At 38.3% G+C, this 15,012-nt stretch overlaps 1 pseudogene; it reads right to left on the minus strand.

Moving 5' to 3' along the window:
• Nucleotides 1-1,369: 1,369 nt before the first annotated feature.
• LOC114495978 lies at nt 1,370-2,006 on the minus strand (annotated as a pseudogene).
• Nucleotides 2,007-15,012: the final 13,006 nt, after the last annotated feature.

Genomic DNA, 15,012 nt, shown 5'->3' on the forward strand with positions numbered 1-15,012 from the left:
TATTTGAAGCATGGAGACAGGAAGTACTTGATAAAGTCACATGGAATGAGTATTTCTTGGCTCCAAAGTTAGCATGACAACTGAAAGGAGGGAAACGCTTTGGCTGACAAAGCCACATGCAGATTTCCCTCAATATGCCAGGTGTGAGAAGTGGGATTTGGCAGGCAGCTCCTGTATAGGCACTTAGTGTCTCAGCCACTATGACTATAATTAAACACAGATGTTTCTCTCCTCAATTTTAATAATGATGAAGACATTTCTACCACCTGGCATTTGCTCTGTAGGCACTTACAACAAAAGCCACTACCATACAAATCCTTTCTCCTGTTAATTATTGGTTTAGCATGAGTGAAAGGAGACTATATCCTTAGGAGGCTGAATGCAAGAAACTTCTTCCTGACCAAGTAAAGCAACTTCACTGGCCAGCTGGGGTTTTGCTGCCAAACTTGTAAATCTCCTAGCTTAAGGTTTCCAAATCTCTTCTGGAGAAGGAATATAGTCCAGAGGTTCTGGAGAGCTTTATAAAGGGTGGCCTATGCAAACTTTTCTTCTTTGGTACACATGAGTAACTTTTTCCTAGAAAGGTGTTAGAAATAGACTAGTCAATAGTCATTATGTAAAGCTACTGTTAAAGCTCATTAAGTATTACTAAAGAATTCAAACCTAAGAATCCAAGGTTCTTAAGCATCTCTTCTATCCAATGTCAACAGGAATAAAGTAAGATACATGATGGATTTAGATAACCCAATTACCTGGATGTATCTGGAAAGTTTTAGTGTTGCAGAAGTCAGTGGGCCTTGCCAGTAGAGGAACTGTCCACATCACTGGTAAAGAGCAAAGGCCAAGACTTAGGGATGAGAGGGAGAAACAATTCACAAGCAAAACCAGTCTGTAAATAGACCAAGACCAGTCCCTCATGAGTGAAGGGCAGATTCCTGTCAGATCACCACAGAGGATCGGTATAAAAATCTCTCCATAAAGCAGTAAGACTTAGAACAACATTTTGGTTTATGCCTAATGTTGTTTCTAGATTTCTGAGGCTTTAAACTCTGCTACTATGTTAAGTAATTTCTAGATAGAACTGGCTAGGAGACTGCTGATGCCACAAGGACATAGAAGATCCCACTTCATCAGGCCCCCATGGCCTTGCACCAGCTCCCCACCTGGCTAATCTGAGAGTTCCTCACATCCAAAATTAGAGTGTTCACCAAGGTGTCACATTTTCCCCACAAAGATGTTTCTCTGCAGTCTGGAAGGTGTGGTTTTCTGCAGCTCTCATGGTGGCAATGGAGCCTGAATAGTGGCCCCAGATACACAACAGACCCTCTCCCCAACCCCATTCCATTGGAATAAAAGAAACTTTTGAAATCCTATCTTTTGAGTGTCTTATCTGGCTACAGGGGAAGCAATAGCTTCTCTAGTAGAAGGAGATGCTGGGATTTGCCTCCAGGTGGATTCAAGACTTTGTTGTGAGATCAAGGCCATGGGCCCAACCTGGGCTCATGGCTGTCAACCATGGGCATAGGCTGGGAATCCTCAGTATGGTCTGCTTCTCTACAGCCACCTTTCTCACTTAGCTCTTCTACGGGCAAGATGCTCATTGTGTCTTTAAGGTTCAATTTTGGGTCTACACAAGAGTATGTGGTCCTTGGGTTTGTTTGGGTGTGCCAAGAGTAAAGTGGCAGTCACTGGTGACCCACAAATGTAACTACTCTTCCCAAAGGTGAGTTCAGATGGTATGGAATGTGCACAGGTGTTGATTCCCCAAAGATAACATTTTCTTTTTCCTCTGGGGAGTTGGTTCTCTTAGAAATGTTCCGAGGTTCTTCAGTTGGTCCAAAATTATTCGATGGCATCCTGATGGGTTGGCTTGAAGGAACATCTTCTTCTGGACTTCTGAAAAGATTACTTGATGCTCTTCCCAGAGTCTTCATGGCCCTGGAGCTGGCTGGGCCACCCTTGCTCTCCAAAACACAGAACATGTCACCCAGTGCTCAGCCCCTTGTTGCCTGCCACAACGCAGTACCCTTCAGGCTCCATGCAGCCCAAACTCTTTTTTTTTTTCTTATTTTCACAAAGTCCCTTTAACCTTTAGTGTAATATTGGCTTGGTGGTGATGAACTCCTTTAGCTTTTTCTTGTCTGAGAAGCTGTTTTTCTCTCCTTTAGTCTTGCTTATAGGTCCTTGCTTTCCATTATTTGAATATTTCAGGTCAATCCCTTTCAGCTTACAAAGTTTCTGTTGAGAAATCAGCTGATAATTTTATGGGGCCTCCTTTGTAAGTGACTGTCTTTCTCTTGCTGCTCTTTGCTTTTAACCTTTGGCCTTTTATTTATGATGTGTCTTGGTGTGGGCCTCTTTGGGTTCACCTTGTTTGGGAATCTCTCCAACTCCTGGACTTGTGTGGCTATATTCTTCACCATGCTGGGAAAGTTTTTGGTCATTTTATTCAAATAGACTTTTTAAAATTCTTGTTCAAGTACAGTTGTCTCCATTTTTGCCCCACATATCCCTGCCTCCCACCCTCAAACCTACCCTCTTTGGCTTTGTCCATGTGTCCTTTATACATATTCCTTGATGGCCCTTCCCCTATGATGCCCTGTTATCCCTCTCTCCCTTCCTCACTGGTTATTGTCAGTTTATTTCTAGCTGTCTCTTTTCCCTTTCTGGTATGCCTATGATGTGAATTTTGTTATGCTTGATGTATTCCCAGAAGTTCCTTCAAATATCCTCATTGAATATTTTCTTTCTTTTTGCTGTTCTGATTGGGTGTGTTCTGCTACCTTGTCTTCTTAATGGTATATTCATTCCTTTGCTGACCTAGTCATGTGTTGATTCCTTCCAGTGTATTTTTCATTTTAGTTATTGTATTCTTTATATCTGATGTGTTTTTATGGTTTTTATATCTTTTTAATGCCTACTATCCTTTTTTTGAATTTCTCACTAAGTCTCCTGAGCATCTTAGTAGTGTTTTGAACTCTGTATTTGGTAGATTGCTTGCTTCTATTTTATTTTTTTTCTGGTTTGTTTTTTGTGCTTTCATTTGGGACGTTTTTTGGTGTTTGTTTGTTTGTTTTTGTCTCATTTTGTTTGCCTCTCTGTATTTATTTCAACATATTATATAGATCCACTATTTTCCCAGTCTTGTCAAGGTGTGCTTATATAGTAGGCATGCCCAGTGATGCATTCTTTGTGATCACTTGAGCCAGGGTCTCTAGGAATGTCCCCTGTGTGTGTTGTGTGTGCCCTCCTGTTGTAGTTGAGCTGTGGTTTTTGTTGTCACATCAGTGGGTGGGATTGGCCCTTAGGCTTACTGGCTATGAGAACTGACCATGACCCCATGGTGTAAGATTCATTTCAGCAGGGTCTGATGCCAGCTCAATCCACCCTTTGGGTGTGCTGTTTGTGGAACCAATCAGGTGGTTTTGTGTTGTGAGCTGAAGCCATCTATCCAGTGTGTTGGTTCTGGGGCCTCATAGAGGGCCTCTAGTACAGGCTAATATCAGACACTAATAGTGACTGGCCCAGGGCTACGTGTCAGGAGCTACAAAGTTATCTGCACTTGGTAGTTTCTTTGCTGGACCTGGATGCATGCAAGAGAGGCTGCTTTGTGAACAGAGGCCAGTTGCCATGAGTACTGCTCTTGGGGAAGATCAGCAAAAGGAAAAAGGCAAAAGGTACCCCAAGACCTGCTGCTCTCTGCGACTGCCCCTGTAGCTCAGTTGCTGAAACTCTCTTTGGTGGTACATGAGTTGGGTGAGGCAGGATCTCAGGGAGTAACCATGATTGGATTAGTTGTGTTCACCAGTTTGATGCAGATACTTATTTGACACCACTACTGAGCATGAGGCCACTTATCAATTTTCACAGTGTACACCTAGGCCAGCTACCACTTACCTGGAACCTGCTAACATTTGCAGTGCTGTGGGGTATCAGGGAATTGCCAGAGTAAAATGATTGGAATTCACCAGATTAATGCAGATTCAGATTTGGTCATGGGGGAGGAGAGCTCAACACAGGAACAAAGGCAGTTTTCCCTCCATCCCTTGCCCTAAAACTACACAACTCAATTTCTCCCAAGTCTCTGGTACACCCCTAGCTATTGTACTTCTTCGAGAGCTCAGGATAGGTGTCTTCAAGTTAGAGTCTTTGTGAGGTGTCTTTAAGAGGATGCCTGGGTTTTTAGTATACTTTCTTCTCACCCAGATGAATAGAACCACAAATTATTTTCCCAGCTAGATATTTTGTGGACTCTTCTTGACACTGTTGATTTGGACTAGAGAGCCTGGAATGGGGCTGGAACCCCTCACTCCTCAGGAGGGACCTCTGAAGCTGAGATATCACTCCCTACTTTCAACTACCGCATATGAATGTGAGGCTATCCCATCTTGTATTTACTCCCCTTCTACCAGTCTCTTCATGGCTTCTTCTTTAAATCCTTAGTTATAGGACTTCTGTTAAGCTAGTATTCTGATGGTTCTCTAGGTTTATTGTTTTATCATATAGTTGTAATTTTGATGTGATCATGGAAGGAGGTTAGTACAGTTTTCACCAGCTCTGCCATCTTGATTAGAACTCCTACAAATCAGGTTTTAAAGCAGATAACATATTAAATTTACTGTAGAAAATATCTTTTACCACAGTGCAGGTTATGTGTGCATAAGAAGGTAAGATATTAGTCACAGAAGGCCAGGTAGGAAACAGTTGCAATTGTGTGGGTTGGAAACAGTGAAGGTAATAGCAATGGACCTGGGAGAAAGACATGAATTCAATAAATATTGAAGAGTCAAGATGTCCATTCCCAGAGAATGGAGGAATAGGGTAGACTCAATGATATCTTACAAGGTTTCATTTGAACGGTGATGCTTTTGTCAATGATGATATGATGGTAGCCAACATTCATAACACTACATGCCATACACAATTTTAAGCACTTCAGACATGTTAACTCTATAAGTAGGTGTTATGCTTATATCATTGTATAAACAAGGAAACTAAGACAAAGGGATATTAAGTAATTTGCTCAAGCTTACATAGTAACTGATGAGCTCAGGATTCAAACTCACATGGTCTGGCTCCATAAGCTGCAGCTTATCTGCTCTGTGGGCATTGGATAAAAGATGTACATTGTAAGAGGGGATAGAAGCTGAGGAGAAAAATATGAGTTCAGCTTTGGACAGTGAGATCAAGGTGCCAGTTTGATGCAGACCCTACCTCGGGGAGTCCGCCACATTGTGGATGAGGCATGAGAAACTCACATGGACTACCGAGTTCTGTGGAGGAAAAAGGATGGCATGGCTTCACTCTGAAGAGGAGAAAAAGCCTCAGAGTGCCTCGACCACTCTTTCAAGGGGAGAGCGCTCCACCCTTGCCTTGACAAGCTTTTATTGTTTTTTCTGGGCACATTACATGATAGTCCTCATTTACTATGCAGAAGTTCACTTTAGGTGGTTACCTTTTACAGAAAACAAAGGAAAGGATGCCACTAATCAACATCACAGAAGAAGGATATTTGCAAATGCAAAGGGAAAAGTGGTTGAACTGGTTACACTCATCCTTGGAAGGTTTAGCATAGATTTTAGGAAGTTACTTTAAAGATATGCAGTAAACGTTTGCAGCCTTAATTCAGGGTGAGGGAGTTTTAGCAAAAAGCAAGTATCAAAGCAGCCTAGGTATGATGTAGGCCTGATTCCCCATGAGAGAACCTATCTGTGGGCATGGATCCTGTGCATCTCCCAGTGGGAGCTGAGCCCACACCACACCAACAGTCTCCTTACCAGTTCACCTAAGAAGACATATGCAGGGTCTAATGAGAATGTTTCAGAGCCTCTGTGTTTTCACACCTGCCTCTGCTTAGAAGCCTGGCAATCTCCCAGGAAAGCATCACAGTGCAGCAAAGCCAGCCCAAATCCCATTCCAGCTCTGTCAGTACTAGTTGGTCAAATAACTCAAATTCTCCCTAAATTAGTCTCCTCATTTATAAAAGGGCCACAGTAACACTACTGCATGATATTGCACAGATAAATAAGATAAATTATATATATATAGCTCCAGTTGCAGACCCAGCTAGATAGATGTAGCTTGACAACTATAAATCCTCTACCAGAGATGTGTACTTCACAGAAAGCAATCCTATTATGACTTTCCTTTGATTAAGAGATCCATCATCAGAACTATTTCCTCAAAATCAGGAGGAAGCTAGAGGATGCTTTAAAAACAGCTCAAATCCTTATGTATGCATATACCTTATCATCACATTGTACACAATGTTATATGTCAATGATATCTCAATAATCTGAAAAATAAAAGCAACTAAAGTCCTGAGTTTCCTGTTCCTCTGCAGACCTGCTCTGTGACCCATTTCCTGACATCTATGGATGGCCTCCTATATGCCTGGCATCAATACTGGGCTCTGGGGACATTAAGATCACCTGGAGGAGGGAGAGATCATTTCTATCAATGGAGGGGGAGGCACATAAAATATTCCAGCAGGAAATACTACAGAAACAGCTATTTGCCAAGTATATGTTGAGTGACTCAAGTTAATACCCTTATTCATCAACATGGGCCATTAAGAAGGAAAGATCATATCACCTTCTGTTAGCACAATGGACACTTTGAAAATTAAGCATAGAAGGAAATGCTGAAAAGAAGTTCTATCTCTTGAAATACTGCAGACATATTTTCAGAACTATCCTCAGTTAGGATTAAAATGGAATATAAGAAGTGGTATTCAACAATTAAGATAGAGTGTCCATTTCAAAAAGCTTAGCACTTAATTAAAAGAAGCAATATTTCTGGTTGTTAAAAGTAGAAGTTAAGGAAAGACCAGGCAGAGATGCCCACCACCTTGGCAAGAGTCATCCTGGGTAACAGTGGAGGAACTGGGACTTGACCCCAGTTTTCTGGCTTAGGCTCTCAATAAACTCTGCTCGAGACAGCAATCTCTGCCTTTCTTGTGGTATCTGAGGTAATTGTAAGTATTTCAGGGAGTACTCATATCAGGCTGCACCACTTATGCCTCATTCTGGCTGAGAAACAGCTCTAGAAGGTGTGACTTTCCTCCTTAGCTGGGAACTGCCTTCAGTGTGCTCCTGGGAAGATGATGAGGATCACCTACTCCTTTCTACTCTAACAATCTGGGAGACACTTTAAAAAGATTCTCATTTTCATTCTTAGGAAACTACATTATATGCCATTTTGAGTACATATGGGAGAATTCAATTACTTCTTTAATAAGTTTACTGTTAATAAATATGTCATTAGAGCAATTATAGTGGGCAATTGTATTATTTTGCCAATACCATTTTATCTTTGTTGTTATAATACAAACACGTTTTCTTTAAATGATTCTATTTTTCACAATATTTTGTTATTCTTATCCTGGTGACATTTAATATATCTGTCAGGGCCCAGGCACACCCTCACCATCTCCAGGAAATTTCCTAAGGTTATTATCCAGGACCAGTTGCCTTCTCTTCTCTGCTTCATAGCACTTTGTTCATACCACTGAACCTATATCTCTAATGAATCTCGTTTATATGATTTTTCTCTTAGGAAACTAGACCATGAGCTCACCAAGCATGGGAAGGCTGTCTTTTATCATTATAGCCTCAGGGTTTCCATAGTCATTGGCCCTGACAATGTCCTCATTCCACTAGTACTGTTTCCATAATAATGTTCTGCAGCTATGTGCACTAGAGACATAATCAACAATGACTGCCATGCTGAAACCTTGTCTTCTGTTTCAGAGACTGGCTCAAAAAAACACCAATTCAATATCTGACTTTTTACTGAAGATCTTCTATTTATAGGAAAATTTTAATAATTCCTACTTAAATAAATGAGTGTGGAGTCCAGTGTCCAAGTAATACTTTATATTAACAGCTTAGAGACACTAGGCTGGAAAGACATACCTCGTTAAGCTTTTGGAATATGCTCCTGCTTCTTAAAGAGAAAAAAAACTTAAGCATACATGGTTGGTCCCCTCCACAAGTAACACCTTATACTTTAAGATAGCCAGCAAAATTCAGAGCCCTCTTTTAACAGGACTGTAAAACAAATGCTTGGGCCATACACTTCATGGGCCACTTGAACAAGAGCCAATTGTCAGCCATGAAAGAGTCATGTTATTCCAGTGCATGTTGAGGGTCATCTGTCCCCCTAAGAGCCACTTCAGTCCTTAGTTAATGACTTCCAAATAAGTCGGTTGTGGAGAGAGCTTTATTTGGGATGTTCTATTTCCCTAATTCTCAAGAAGACCATTGTTCAAGAAGTAGTTGATTATTTCTGAAACATTTTCAATGAAATGAAATTTTTGTCCAGCTTACTTGGTGGTAAATTTGATCTTTGCAAGACTAGAAGGGTTTCCATAGATTTTATTACTAGTATTAGTGCTATTACTACCACCATACCCATAGTAAAAATAAAAATTACATTATTGGTGTGCATACTGGGTGCTAGGCCCTATGTGTTTTATCACTAATAGGAAGATATTTTTATTACTTGTGGTTTATAAAGAGGGAAACTGAAGTTTAGGGAATGTAAACACCTTAGCATGAGTCAGATAGCTAGTGAGAGTGAGGGCTAATATTTGGATCAAAGCTATTAACTATAAATATCATATTCCTGCCCGTTATGCCACACTCCTTACAGATATAATGGTTTCAGACACAGTTTGAGGGGCCAGTGCTGCAAGTGTGAGTTCTAAGCATCAGGCAATAAAACCCCACATTCTGTCCTATAGCCCTTGCCTGTGATATCTGCTACTAGCTAAATACATAATACTATTGGCCATAAGAGAAACCAGGCAAGGAAGTATTCAACAAACACACTACTGGAAAAACAACCTTTCTGGCAATGTCATCTTTGTAGACAAAGGATAAAATCATTTGAAAGATAATTTACTGCATTTTCTATGACATCACAATTTATTAAACACATTCAGTTTTGAGGGTAATATAGTAATGTGAACCTGTATATCTAAATACAATATATCCATATTCCTGTAGAAATAATTAACAGAATATAAAAATAGAAAGCAATGTATTGACAATTAAATGAAGTACCAGCTATGCACAGAAATTTCTGTTAGAGCAGATGTGTCTGGACTTGGAAAAGCAGAGGACTGAATATGGTTTACCTCTAAAAGAAGACATCAGTGGGGAACCCCTAATACCACATCTCAGAGTAGCAAGTGTTGGTTAGAAGGAAAAGGGGCAGAAAATCTACTCTATGAAGGATTCCTTCTAGAAAAAAATGGTACACCTAAGCAGAAATCCAGAAAGCATAGTGACCTCCTTTTCAACAAGCAGTTTAAGGATATAAACCTAATATATATTTCATGGTTATTTGTCATTCTTTACTTAGATTCATACATAGTAGAATAATTAGAAAACATCATAATCAGGAAGAGGTGCTAGAGAGTAAAAAGAGGTAGAATTATACACATTCATTCCTTGGAGGGTATGAGAGGCAGATGAGTTTCAGAAATGCACCATGGTATATAGTAGGATCATATAAATAAGAAAAAATGAGCTATAAAAATTAAGATAAGTTTGAGAAAGCCTGAGAATAATAGAGTATTGAGCCCCCTCCCAGAGTGTATCTGGATGGAAAACTGTTGATTTGGCTGGACACATGGTCAAAATGGTGTGAACAAGATGGTGTAGCACTAGTGGAGGGAGTTGCATAGATAAGTAGCCAGTGGTGATGTTGATGGCTTCCCATAACCACCATACAGTAGACAGGGTTCCAGAATCTCCTATAGTTCCTGGGGAGGGGCCATGTGGAATGAATGGACTTGAAGACCACTAGATTTCTGGGATTAAACAGAGAAGTATGCCATGGGCTGGGATATTATTCAAAAGAGATAGTAACAGGTTTTGTGGTCAGTGATACTGAGTGTCATTATGGGCTTGAAGGCCAGGAGGCACTGGTCGCAAAGCCAGGGATTTGGCAAGATAGGGGCTATTGTCAAGTTATTTTAACTCCATATGCAGACATGGAGTCCTATTTCTGCCCAGGGCCACAAGGACATGTAGCCACCCTCTCACAAAGGTCCAAATGCTACATGGTGATGGTAGTAGAGATGTGAGGAAATAAGAAAAACCCAATACTTGCCCTAAATAGACTGAAAAAAAAAAAGAGAGATTTAGATCTGCTAACTGGCAGGTATAGTCAGCATTCTCCAGTACCTTAAATACTCACCAGGCCAGAGAGTTACAACAAATATTAGTCTAGATTAGTTATTGAAAATAATATAAAGTTTCTTTGAAATGTGTGTAAGGTTTCACTGAGCCTCTAAATGAAGCTTGAGATTAAAAAATGCACTCATCCCTGAAGAGTAAGAAAAACTATCTCTCCAATTAGAAAAAAGTTAAGTGCTGAGTCATATTCTCACCTAGATCTGAAAATGTATTAAATCTATATAATCAATACCAATAATCCTGAAGGAGTAATAATTTAAGACATATGTTTTAAAACTAAAATGAAAATAAGAAGTATAATCCACTCCCTTTATCTCCACCGTCACAGAGAACTCAATGAGTCCAAGAGAGAATTAACTTGAGAAATGTATCCACATTCAGAGAGGAATAAATATATAAATATTAGGCTAACTATGTGAAATCTTTGAAGGTGATGATTCATAGGGCAACCTACTGGTGTATATAGTGGGGACGCACCTCTAACCACATCTTTCCTTCCACAGTGATTATTTCTGGACTGAGCATCTGATTCAGGGTGGCCTGACTGGGAGATTAGAATTTCTATCTAGTAATTATGGGAAGAGCTTTATCTGGATGAGAATGAGGAAGACTACAATCCTGAATGGTGTTAGAAACCATCTTTACACCTTTGGAGAAGTTAGCCTGGAGATGAAAACACCACAAGAAGGACTCTGGAGCCATGGGAATTGACAGAAACAAACACTGTCAAGAACTCTTCTTATTCCTTGACTGAAGCAAGAATTCCCTGTAGATTTTCAAAAACAGGAAAAATGTATTTCATTAACTATTTAAGGCAGTTTAACTTAGACTTTCTGTTATATTCAATTGATACAGATGGAATAAATATTCAGAGGATTGAATATATATTTAACAGGAAATCCATGAGGAGAAAACAGAATAAATGCAGTTAATATGATGCTACTATAAGAAACCAAGACAACTTAACTGAACTAAAAAAAAAAATAATAAACCTGAGAAAAAGCTCACTAATTACTGCCAAAATCAATTAAAATAATCCTGTACCTGACCACTTACTCATTTTTTTTTTAAATTTAAAGAACAAAGAATCCCAGAAGCATACAAGAAAGAAAAAAAAAAGTGAAAGAGAAGGAAACAGAGAGAAAGTGGGAGGAGGACAGAAAGGAAGAAAATTCTAATTTAATGAAAAGATAGTCTGGTTTCAAACTTCTTGACATTCTGAGTGAAGACATTATGCTAAGTGAAATAAGCCAGGAGGTGAGGGACAAATACCATACGATCTCACCTTTAACTGGAACCTAATCAACAAGACAAACAAGCAAGCAAAATATAACCTGAGACACTGAAATTAAGAACAATCTGACAGTAACCAGAAGGGAGGCAGGAGGAGATGATAAGAGGAAGGGGGAAAGGGTTTTCAGGAACAACTATAATGGACACATGGACAAAGCCAAGAGGTGGAGTGGAAGCAAAGGAGGGAAGTGGGGATGGCTGGGGTTGGGGGTTCCTCTGGAGTGGGGTAAATGCAGACAACTGTAATTGAACAACAATAAAATAATTTAAACAAAGAAATTTTAAAGAATTTTTAGAAAGAAAATTTAAAGGCAAAAGAAGACGTTTGAAAAGAACTTAATTTTAAAGGGAAAAAACCATACTAAAAGGATTAGAAGAATCTAAGCCTAGACAAATTGTCTACTTTTGCAAGAACCTTACATTTTCATTTATGAAAAACCCCTCAAAATTATGGAAATAAAGCTGGACATGCCTGTTGATTAGGGGATGAATCCATGTACTGAAGTTTGCATATTACCTTCATAAAAAACATTGGTGGGAATGGTTGAAACTCACTTATTTAACTAGAGCTCAGTGAGTAAATAATAATTTTTGAAAGTTTATTAAATAATTATTAATTATACAAAATAAAATATTTGAATAATAATAAAAATTGGATATGAATTTTCAACACAGAAAAAAATGAAGAGTTCAGAAACAAATAATTTAGATACTTCAGACAATGTTTCCAAGCATTAAACAACAAATTGGGGAGCATAAGGGAAGCATTGTATTTAATGTCTGATAAAATTTTACAAAGATATTACAAATGGAGAAAAATAACTAGCCAATTTTGGTTTTAAATCAATATGCTGTGCTCTAAGTTTAATGCTAGGCATAAAATCTGGCAGATAATTCAAAGAATAATACATACTATGAAAGTTTATAAAAGACCATGCCATATTTACTAAACCTCATTTCCTTTCCACCCATACACACATTTACATTCCATTCCCCAGCCTCCCTTGCATCTTAGATGGTATCATGTGGCTAGTTCTCATCAATGGAATATGAGTGTGGTAAAGAATGTCATCAGCTACAAGAGTTTAGTTTCCAGTCCTCCCCATTTTTTCTTTCTTACCAATTAGAGTCAGAGGGTCCAGAAAGGACTCTAAGCCTTTGACTAATTAATGCATTTTCATAATATTTTAAGGAAGACTAAATATAGAAGAAAAGTCAATGCAATACATCACAACAGAAAATTCAAGAGGTAGAGAAACAATATAATTATTTCAGTAGATATAAAGTATTTGATAAGATTTAACATCCATTATTGATTTAAAAATATTTTTTTAAAAACAGAAACTGTGACTAAATGGAAACACTTTTTAAAGTGGTAGCAAATACTTGAAAGTAAAATATTTGAACAAATTGTACAACACAATGGTATGATTTTAGAGATATTTCAAGTAAAGAAAAAATAATAATTACTGAAAGAAGTTCTACCCATTATAGCCCTGGCCAGGTGGCTCAGTTAGTTGGAGTATTGTTCTATACACCAAAAGGTTGTGGGATCCATCCCTGGTCTGGGGGAGTACAAGACACAAGTAATTGATGTTTCTCTCTCACTTGACATTTCTCTCTCCTCCCTTTGCTTCCTCCCTCCCTCCCTTTCTCTCTCTCTCTTTCTCTAAAAATCAATAGACAGATCCTTGGTTGAGGAATTTTAAAATAGTTCTAGCCATTACATATGACAAGAAGCTTAAAGCTTGTAATCATTTTTAAAAAAGACAAACATCATTCACATATGCTGAAAACCTATAATAATTAACTAATGTGTTTGAGTTAATAATAAAATTCAGCCTGGTGGTTAAGTATAAAACTAATATACAAAATTCCTTCATTTTCTTTGTGCATCATATATGATAAATGAGAAAAATTCTGTAATCAAGGTTAGCCTTAAATTAATAATGAAAGAAAATAATAAAGAGAAAAGATACATGAATATAGAGAAGTATAGGATTAATATTTGAAAAATTTAAAACATTATTGAATGATACGGAATAACAATAGAATATATTAAGAAATTTGATATGTTACATTCTAGTTAAGAAAATGCAGTAGAAAATAATTTCCAAATCTCCTCAAATAATATCTGTAATATTACATCCTAAAATGTGAATGTTAGAATTATAGCTGATTCTTCTAAAGCTTTTTATTTTTTCACTTTTTTATGGAAGATGTATTTTTAGCCAAAAAGGCATAGTAAATATTAAATAAAAGTTTATCAGGATAAATAATTTTACAAGGATATAATTTTATAAGCATATACATTTTATAAGGATATAAAAGCTTTGGGGAAAATACTATTTCTGACCTGACTGAGTTAAGGACTACTGCTCTGATTCCATTTTCTGTCAAAGCAAAAGGGCCACATTGTCCTCAGAAACCTCTCTGAAAGGTGAGATCAAGTTCCTCAGAAACTTGAGGGGAACACACAAGCTCCCCTCATTACTCTGGCCCCTTGGCTCTGCTATTGTCGTGTACCTTTCCTGGGTTTCTGATAAGTCTTTAATTCTATGTACATCAGCCTGTCATACCCAATACTACTGTATCAGGCCAGGCACTTTCTGCATTTCATTCAGTACTAGAGGGGTTAAAAGAAGAAACTAAATGAGAAGCCATGGAATTGGCAGTCTCTGCTCCTGCTTGGATGTCAGAACAATTTCATATCTGATAGCATAGGGATTCTGACTGTACACTTTAGCCAAAATATGCTTTTACTCTGAATGCTGGAAATTTCTTTCAGAGCAGAGCTCCAAGATGGATTATTCTAATTTCTGAAAAAATTCCTCCATGGCCTCTAACTATACCTACACTGGTATCAACATCAGTATGTGTTCCCTTAATCCTGGCCCAAAAAGCATCCCCAAAACAAGCAATGGTTTTATTACAAGTTGAACTGAATAGCTTCATGGTATAGCCTCTCAGGTACACTTCACCATGTAGACTCCCTGAATTAGTGTAAAGTTCTACTGAGACTCAGTGATTCAAAAAGCAACTGGGTTGTGCTACTAGGATAAACTCCATGTTGACTTCGTATTATATTTTAGTTAAGGTTACTTGAATATACATTTTGGCATGCTAATATAATTGAATGGTTCTTTCATAAAATTGAAGACTCATTTTATGGGATGCAGAGGGAATACAATTTCTGGCGCACACATCTCTTTTTCCAAATGAGTTACATATGGCTTCGAGAGGTTAAGTGACTTTTCTAGGGTCACATAATTAGTGGAAAGCCAAACTCTGTGATGTCAAGGGTATGTGTCATTCATGAAGAGGGTGCTTTTTAAGTCATGGACAACAAGAACATCATGGTCACTGCAGTCATGAGGTCACCCCAGACACAGCCTTGTAGCAGTTGGTATAACTTTGCTTGACCCGAATGCAGCTCTCTCTGTTTTGCTCCAGCTTTCTAGAATGATGTGGTTTTCCTGGCATGTTACCCAGTTTTGGGTGTCTTGTCTCA

This window comes from Phyllostomus discolor, chromosome 5, assembly GCF_004126475.2.
Source record: "Phyllostomus discolor isolate MPI-MPIP mPhyDis1 chromosome 5, mPhyDis1.pri.v3, whole genome shotgun sequence".
In the NCBI taxonomy this organism is placed as follows: Eukaryota; Metazoa; Chordata; class Mammalia; order Chiroptera; family Phyllostomidae; genus Phyllostomus; species Phyllostomus discolor.